This window comes from Palaemon carinicauda, chromosome 32, assembly GCF_036898095.1.
Source record: "Palaemon carinicauda isolate YSFRI2023 chromosome 32, ASM3689809v2, whole genome shotgun sequence".
NCBI classification, from domain to species: Eukaryota; Metazoa; Arthropoda; class Malacostraca; order Decapoda; family Palaemonidae; genus Palaemon; species Palaemon carinicauda.
The window spans coordinates 2,215,121-2,221,729 of record NC_090756.1 but is presented as its reverse complement, the minus strand read 5'-3'; the positions used below and the strand labels follow the sequence as shown (position 1 = coordinate 2,221,729).

Below are 6,609 nucleotides of genomic sequence, written 5' to 3'. Positions count from 1 at the left end.
AAACAACGTTGAGCCCTTTCAATCGTAAATAACTTTTACAGAGCAAATGATTTAATACTTATTAAAATAAATATTTTTTAGTAAATATTTTATGAAAGATTTTCTTTGAATAGTCTTCGTACTGTTTCAAAGATGAACTAACGTTTAGTTTATTTAAGCTACGCAGTTTGCGCTCTATCGTTACGATAGAGAGAGAGAGAATCACGGTTTCACTTTGCAGAAAGAGTAAATCGATTCTGACATTTTGTTCATTCTTCTTTCAAACTTAAATGTTTTAAATACTATTTTAAAGGAACTTGTTAATTGAAAAACCTTTCAGTTTTTTCCTTTGGTCAAATAACCTGTTTATTGACGAAAGGTAAGTGGGCTCTTCTCTTCGGTGCGAAATCAAGAGAGAGAGAGAGAGAGAGACGGAGAGAGAGAGAGGAAGAGAGAACGTTCCGATCTTTATTCTCGTCCCAAGCGAGTAACGTTGTTCTCGAGTCAGTTTTTTACTCTCGTCCCTAGTCTCTGTACGGGGAGAAAGGATAAAACGTTTTTAGTTTTTATTCTCGTCCCAAGGCACTGTACGGTGAGAGATTGAAAACGTAGTTTTGAATGAACTAGTGTTTAGTCTCCTTCCCAGCCACTGATCTTTTTATCTTGATATATGTTTACTGTTTTTTGCTTGTATTAATGTGCTTACATTATACGACTGATTTCGCAATTATAACCTTTTGATGAGGGTAGAATTGCGTGCTTCAGGTAGAAATCAGTTTTATTCATACCTAATGTGAATTGTTGTAAAATTCGATTTCAGTGAAGTAAGTGCAAAACAGAAAATCGTAGTGATAAAGTGATAATTGCGCAAAGTGTTATCAGTGTTGCGACCGAGGGTTCGTCTGTTCGTGCCTGTCGTTCACCTAGTCCGAGACCTCTTGCAAGCTCCCAAGCCCAGGGGAGAAGTAATGTCGTACGACTTATGGGTTCGAGAGGACTTGATCAGCGAACAGACGTTCCCTCTATGGTTTCAGGCGTGTCTCATCAACACCGCCCCTACCATAAGACGAGCGAGACGATTTTCTCCTCGTCATCCGAAGGCTTTTCGCATAAGAAACCGTGGAACAAGGTTTCGAGGCCCTTTAAGCGAAAGTCAGTCCTTTCAGGACAGGTCCAGCGTCCTGGTTGTAACCATTAGGACAGCTCTGACCCTATGCAGTCATCGGAAGACTGCTCGCCGCCTAAACAAAAGCGTAACACAGGCTCCGAGAGTCTTTTTGTAGGCAAGGTTTTGCAGTCACAGACGTTACCCTCGTCTCTTACCGCAACCATTCCCGTTGATCCTAAATGGGTTGTACGGCAAGACATGCAGAATAAGCTTGCCTCTCTTATGGAGGACTATTCTGTTGAGCAGGTTCACGATGATCCTCGCCGCTTAGCTGATCGAGATCTTGGCCGTCAGCCGCCCAAACGAGCCTTTGCTCGTCCTGTTGACATTGACGTTACAAAGTCACGTCAATCGTGTTTTGTAGAGCCTCACTCGATGCAGTCCCATGTTGACTCTCAGCCGCTTGTGGACGTTCAGCCGCTGCCGCTTGCTCTTGTTGACGTTCAGGACGTTCACCAACCAGCAGAGTTGACTTGTTTTGACGTTGAGCGTCAAGCACCGCAGTCAAGAGTTGTTTTGACTGCTCAGTCTAAGCAGTCAAGGCAGTCTCGAGTTGACGTCGAACGTCCTCCCGCACCTGTTGTTGTTACTGGTCAGTCCTTTAAGCAGTTACATGACATAGCGTCCTTGACTGCTACTGATTGCTCCTTTGCGTGTGGACTCTGCTTGTCAAGCATTGCCACCACGGCAGGTCTCTCCCTTGCTTGAGACTCGGCTATTGTCGGACAAGGTTCCTTCAGATGAGGAAGTTGCTGATCCCCCTCCTACTGATATTCCCTTGAGGACTCTGTCAGACGGAGAGGAGCCTAAAGCTGCTCAGCCCTCTATGGACTTTAAATAAATCATGCTGATTTTTAAGGATCTTTGTCCGGATCTTTTTGTAACTGCTGCTCCTCGTTCGCCTAAACGTCAGAGTTTACACTAGGCCTAGCTACTTCGAAGCCGTTGTTTTATAAGCTAGTGCTCTCTCGCTCTTCTAAGAGAGCTTTACGTTTGCTAGGCGACTGGTTAATCACCAGGAGGAGTTTGGGGGAGACAGCCTATGCTTTCCCTACTTTTAAGCTGGCTTATAGAAGTTCTCGGCTTGGGAGTTCCTGCCTCTGCCCAGATAGACTTCTCAAACCTCATAGACTCTCCCTGGCGCCTGGCCATGAGACGCTCCAAGATTTTATGGTCGACTTCAGAGCTAGACCATCTCCTGTTAGGAGTTTTTTCGAGCGTTTGAAGTTTTGCTGTACAATTATGTCATGCATAAACAAGGCTTTCAGGGATGGCTCCAATGATCTAACAGCCACGTTCTCTGCCGGAACAAGTCCCTCAGGGATGGCTCCAATGATCTGGCAGCCATGTTCACTGCAGGAGTACGTAAGAGGCAAGTGCGCTCAATGTATTCATTGTCAAGACAAACTTCACGATGAAGTCTACCAGGCTGTCTTGACAGCATTAATGGAAGGCGACTGGATGGTCTCTCTCGACCTTCAGGATGCATACTTCCACATTCCTATACACCCGGATTCCCAACCGTTTCTGAGGTTTGTTTACAGGAATGTGGGGTACCAGTTTCGAGCCCTGTGCTTTGGCCTCAGTCCTGCTCCTCTCGTGTTTACGAGGCTCATGAGGAATGTGGCAAAATCCCTCCATCTATCGGGGATCCGAGCCTCCCTGTACTTGGACGACTGGCTTCTCAGAGCATCGTCCAGTCTTCGCTGTCTGCAGGATCTACATTGGACGTTGAGTCTGGCCAGGGAGTTGGGACTTTTGGTCAACCTAAAAGTCCCAACTGATCCCATCCCAGATTATTCTATATTTGGGGATGGAGATTCGCAGTCCAGTTTTTTTTTTCGGGCTTTTCCGTCTGCCACCCGAATAGAACAAGCCCTGCTCGAAGTCTAACTAATGCTGAAAAGAGAACGTTTGTTCAGTCAGGAGTTGGAACAGTCTCGTAGGGACTCTCTCATCCCTGGAGCAGTTTGTCTCACTAGGGAGACTACACCTTCTGCCTCTCCGGTTCCATCTAGCCTCTCACTGGAACTAGGACAAGACGTTAGAGACGGTATCATTCCCATTCTCCGAACCAGTAAAGGCATGCCTTAAATGGTGGGACAGCAATATCAGTCTGAGAGAGGGACTATCCCTAGCAGTCAAGAACCCAAACCACGTGTTGTTCTCAGACGCGTCGGATTTGGGTTTGGGTGCGACCCTGGACGGTCGGGAATGCTCGGGTCTGTGGACCTCAAGTCAGAAGAGCATGCACATCAACGGCAAGGAGCTATTAGCAATCCACTTGGCCTTGATGATATTCGAAAGCTTCTTCGAAACTAAGTGGTAGAGGTCAACTCAGACAACACCACAGCTTTGGCGTACATCTCCAAGCAAGGAGGCACACACTCCTTCACGCTGCTCGAGATCGCAAGGGACCTTCTCTTATGGTCAAGAAATCGAGGCATCTCCCTGTTGACGAGATTCATCCAGGGGGACTTGAACGTCTTGGCAGACTGTCTCAGTCGGAGGGGTCAGGTGATACCCACGGAATGGACCCTCCACAAGGACGTGGGCAAGAGTCTTTGGGCTACTTGGGGTCAACCCACCATAGACCTCTTTGCCTCCTCGTTGACCAAAAGGTTACCAATCTATTGCTCTCCAGTCCTCGATACAGAAGCAATCCACATAGATGCGTTTCTACTGGATTGGTCTCTTCTGGACTTATATGCATTCCCACCATTCAAGATAGTCAACAAGGTACTGCAGAAGTTCGCCTCTCACGAAGGGACAAGGTTGACGTTGGTTGCTACCCTCTGGCCCGCGAGAGAATGGTTCACCGAGGTACTTCAATGGCTGGTAGACTTTCCAAGAAGTCTTCCTCTAAGGGTAGATCTGTTACGTCAACCCCACGTAAAGAAGTCCATCAAAGCCTCCCCGCTCTTCGTCTGACTTCCTTCAGACTATCGAAAGGCTCTCAAGAGCTCGAGGCTTTTCGAAGGAGGCAGCCAGTGCGATTGCAAGAGCGAGGAGAGCTTCTACCATTAGAGTATACCAGTCAAAGTGGGAAGTCTTTCGAGACTGGTGCAAGTCAGCATCTGTGTCCTCGTCCAGTACCTCTGTAGCCCAAATCGCAGATTTTCTTTTACATCTGAGAAAGGTTCGCTCCCTTTCAGCTCCCACGATTAAGGGCTACAGGAGCATGTTGGCTTCGGTCTTTCGACATAGAGGCTTAGATCTTTCCAACAATAAAGATCTCCAAGATCTCCTTAAGTCTTTCGAGACCTCTAAGGAATGTCGTTTGGCAACTCCTGGATGGAACTTAGACGTGGTCCTAAGGTTCCTCATGTCAGACAGGTTTGAGCCATTACATTCAGCCTCCCTGAAGGATCTCACCCTCAAGACACTTTTCCTAGTGTGCTTGGCTTCGGCTTAAAGGGTCAGTGAACTTCATGCCTTCAGTAAGAACATCGGCTTTTCTACAGAAAAAGCCACTTGTTCACTTCAACTTGGTTTCCTGGCCAAAAATGAACTGCCTTCTCGTCCTTGGCCTAAATCTTTTGATATTCCTTGCTTATCAGAGATCGTAGGCAACGAACTGGAAAGAGTATTATGTCCTGTTAGAGCTCTTAAGTTCTATTTAGCTCGTACTAAGTCATTACGAGGTAAATCTGAGGCATTATGGTGCTCAGTTAAGAAACCATCATTGCCTTTGTCATATTTTATCAGATTTTTAATACGAGAAGCTCATTCTCACTTGAATGAGAAAGACCGATGTTTGCTTAAGGTTAAGACGCACGAAGTTAGAGCTATAGCAACCTCCGTGGCCTTCAAGCAAAATAAATCTCTGCAAAGTATTATGGACGCGACTTTTTGGAGAAACAAGTCAGTGTTCGCGTCATTTTACTTAAAAGATGTCCACACATATCTTCAGAGACATTCAGTTTTTGAGAGGAACAAGTCTGGTTGATCAAAGGCTATGCTAAAATATGATATATAACGATATTAAGTTTATATAGGAAACGAGGAGGACGGGTAACACTGACTTATTTCTACTCCACTGATACTAACGATCAATAAACCATGAAAAATAACATGTACATAAGTTATTCATATTTCTCTTGATTGTTATCCTCCAAAGGAATAGACTACAATGTTCTCCCAGCCTAACTTAGCACTATTATTATGATGTCCCATTTTAGTTCCCCATAGTTTAGATACATGATTACTGCCCATCCCAGCATGGTCAAGTTTTAGGTTCAAAAGTGGCTGTTATCTTGATATCTAAAGATGATGTTGAATATACTGTACCAATTCTAATGGATAGTCCTGAAAAGTGACTTATGTCTCAAATTAATTATCAAGAGTCATGTTATGACTTGAAAGTGCAGAATGTTTGGAGTAAAGATATTTTTTTTTATTTCAGGACTGTTTAAATGATGAAGCCTGTACACAATACACTTTCTACTGGGTAACCCAAATTCCCTTAATAATATAGGAAGGAGTTGGAAGCTAAAGGAATGCTGATGACACAAGAGTAAAATATTCCTATCTAAATCAAAAGCAGATGACAGGAATGGAGGCAGTAATATTTAGCTGACATCAGTTTTAAGATAAGTTAGAATTGTCATTATTTTTTTTTTTTTCAAAAGTTCACAACTCAATTAGGTTACATTGTAGGCATCAAATATCTATGAAAGGTAGCTTATTATAGTGTACAATATAGTGATAGAGTATATGCTATCTGATAAGTCCAGTAATTCAGAACTTCTCATGAAAGGAAAAGTGTTGTCAGATAATTACATACATATTTGGTGAGATAGATATAGATTTTGTCATCACTATACATTATTAGTTTTATGTCTTTATACTATTGAGTCGTACTAGATATACAAATATTCCTCAAAATGTTAATTCTTAAAAAGTCTTATCAGTGATGCAGTAGCTAATGTAAACTTCGATAGTATACTTTCATTGGTCATAGATTTTAAACACTGCATTAGGGTCATAGAATACCATATTTCTTAAACCTGTAGTATGATACTTGTTTAACCTGTTAAGCGTCACCCACGTGATAAACCGTTCACCACGATCTACTCGGTACCGCCTTCAACTGCATATTCTGTTCATGCCTTAACTGCCTTTATCAAGTCGTCAGTCTCGTGATAATACGTTTACTCGTATAGTAAGTATAGGATCACCACTTGGCAACACTCAGCATATAGGGGCTGTAAATAGAAACTTATATGATGTCTGGCAACTATTTTTCTGAAGGTAGCATCATGTTAGAAAACTGGTTTCCTTTCAGTGCACTTCGGGCGTTCATGCGGATAAGGTTGTTTGTTGTTCCTTTTACAATGAGCAGTCTAAAGGTAAAGGTTATTTCTTTAGATGAAATAAATGATATTATTGTTGAGGAATTTGATAATGATAACCTGTTTGATAAGGAGAGCACTAGTTCTGAATCCTACAGTGATGAGGAT

At 43.3% G+C, this 6,609-nt stretch overlaps 1 long non-coding RNA gene across 1 annotated transcript in view; it reads left to right on the top strand.

The window, feature by feature from the left end:
• LOC137625699 (uncharacterized) overlaps positions 1-5,868 on the top strand; it is a 43,832-nt gene extending 37,964 nt beyond the window's left edge. The window contains exon 3 of the long non-coding RNA XR_011040873.1: positions 5,553-5,868. This is a non-coding gene — a long non-coding RNA (uncharacterized lncRNA). The remainder of the gene's footprint in view (positions 1-5,552) is intronic.
• The last annotated feature ends 741 nt before the right edge of the window (positions 5,869-6,609 follow it).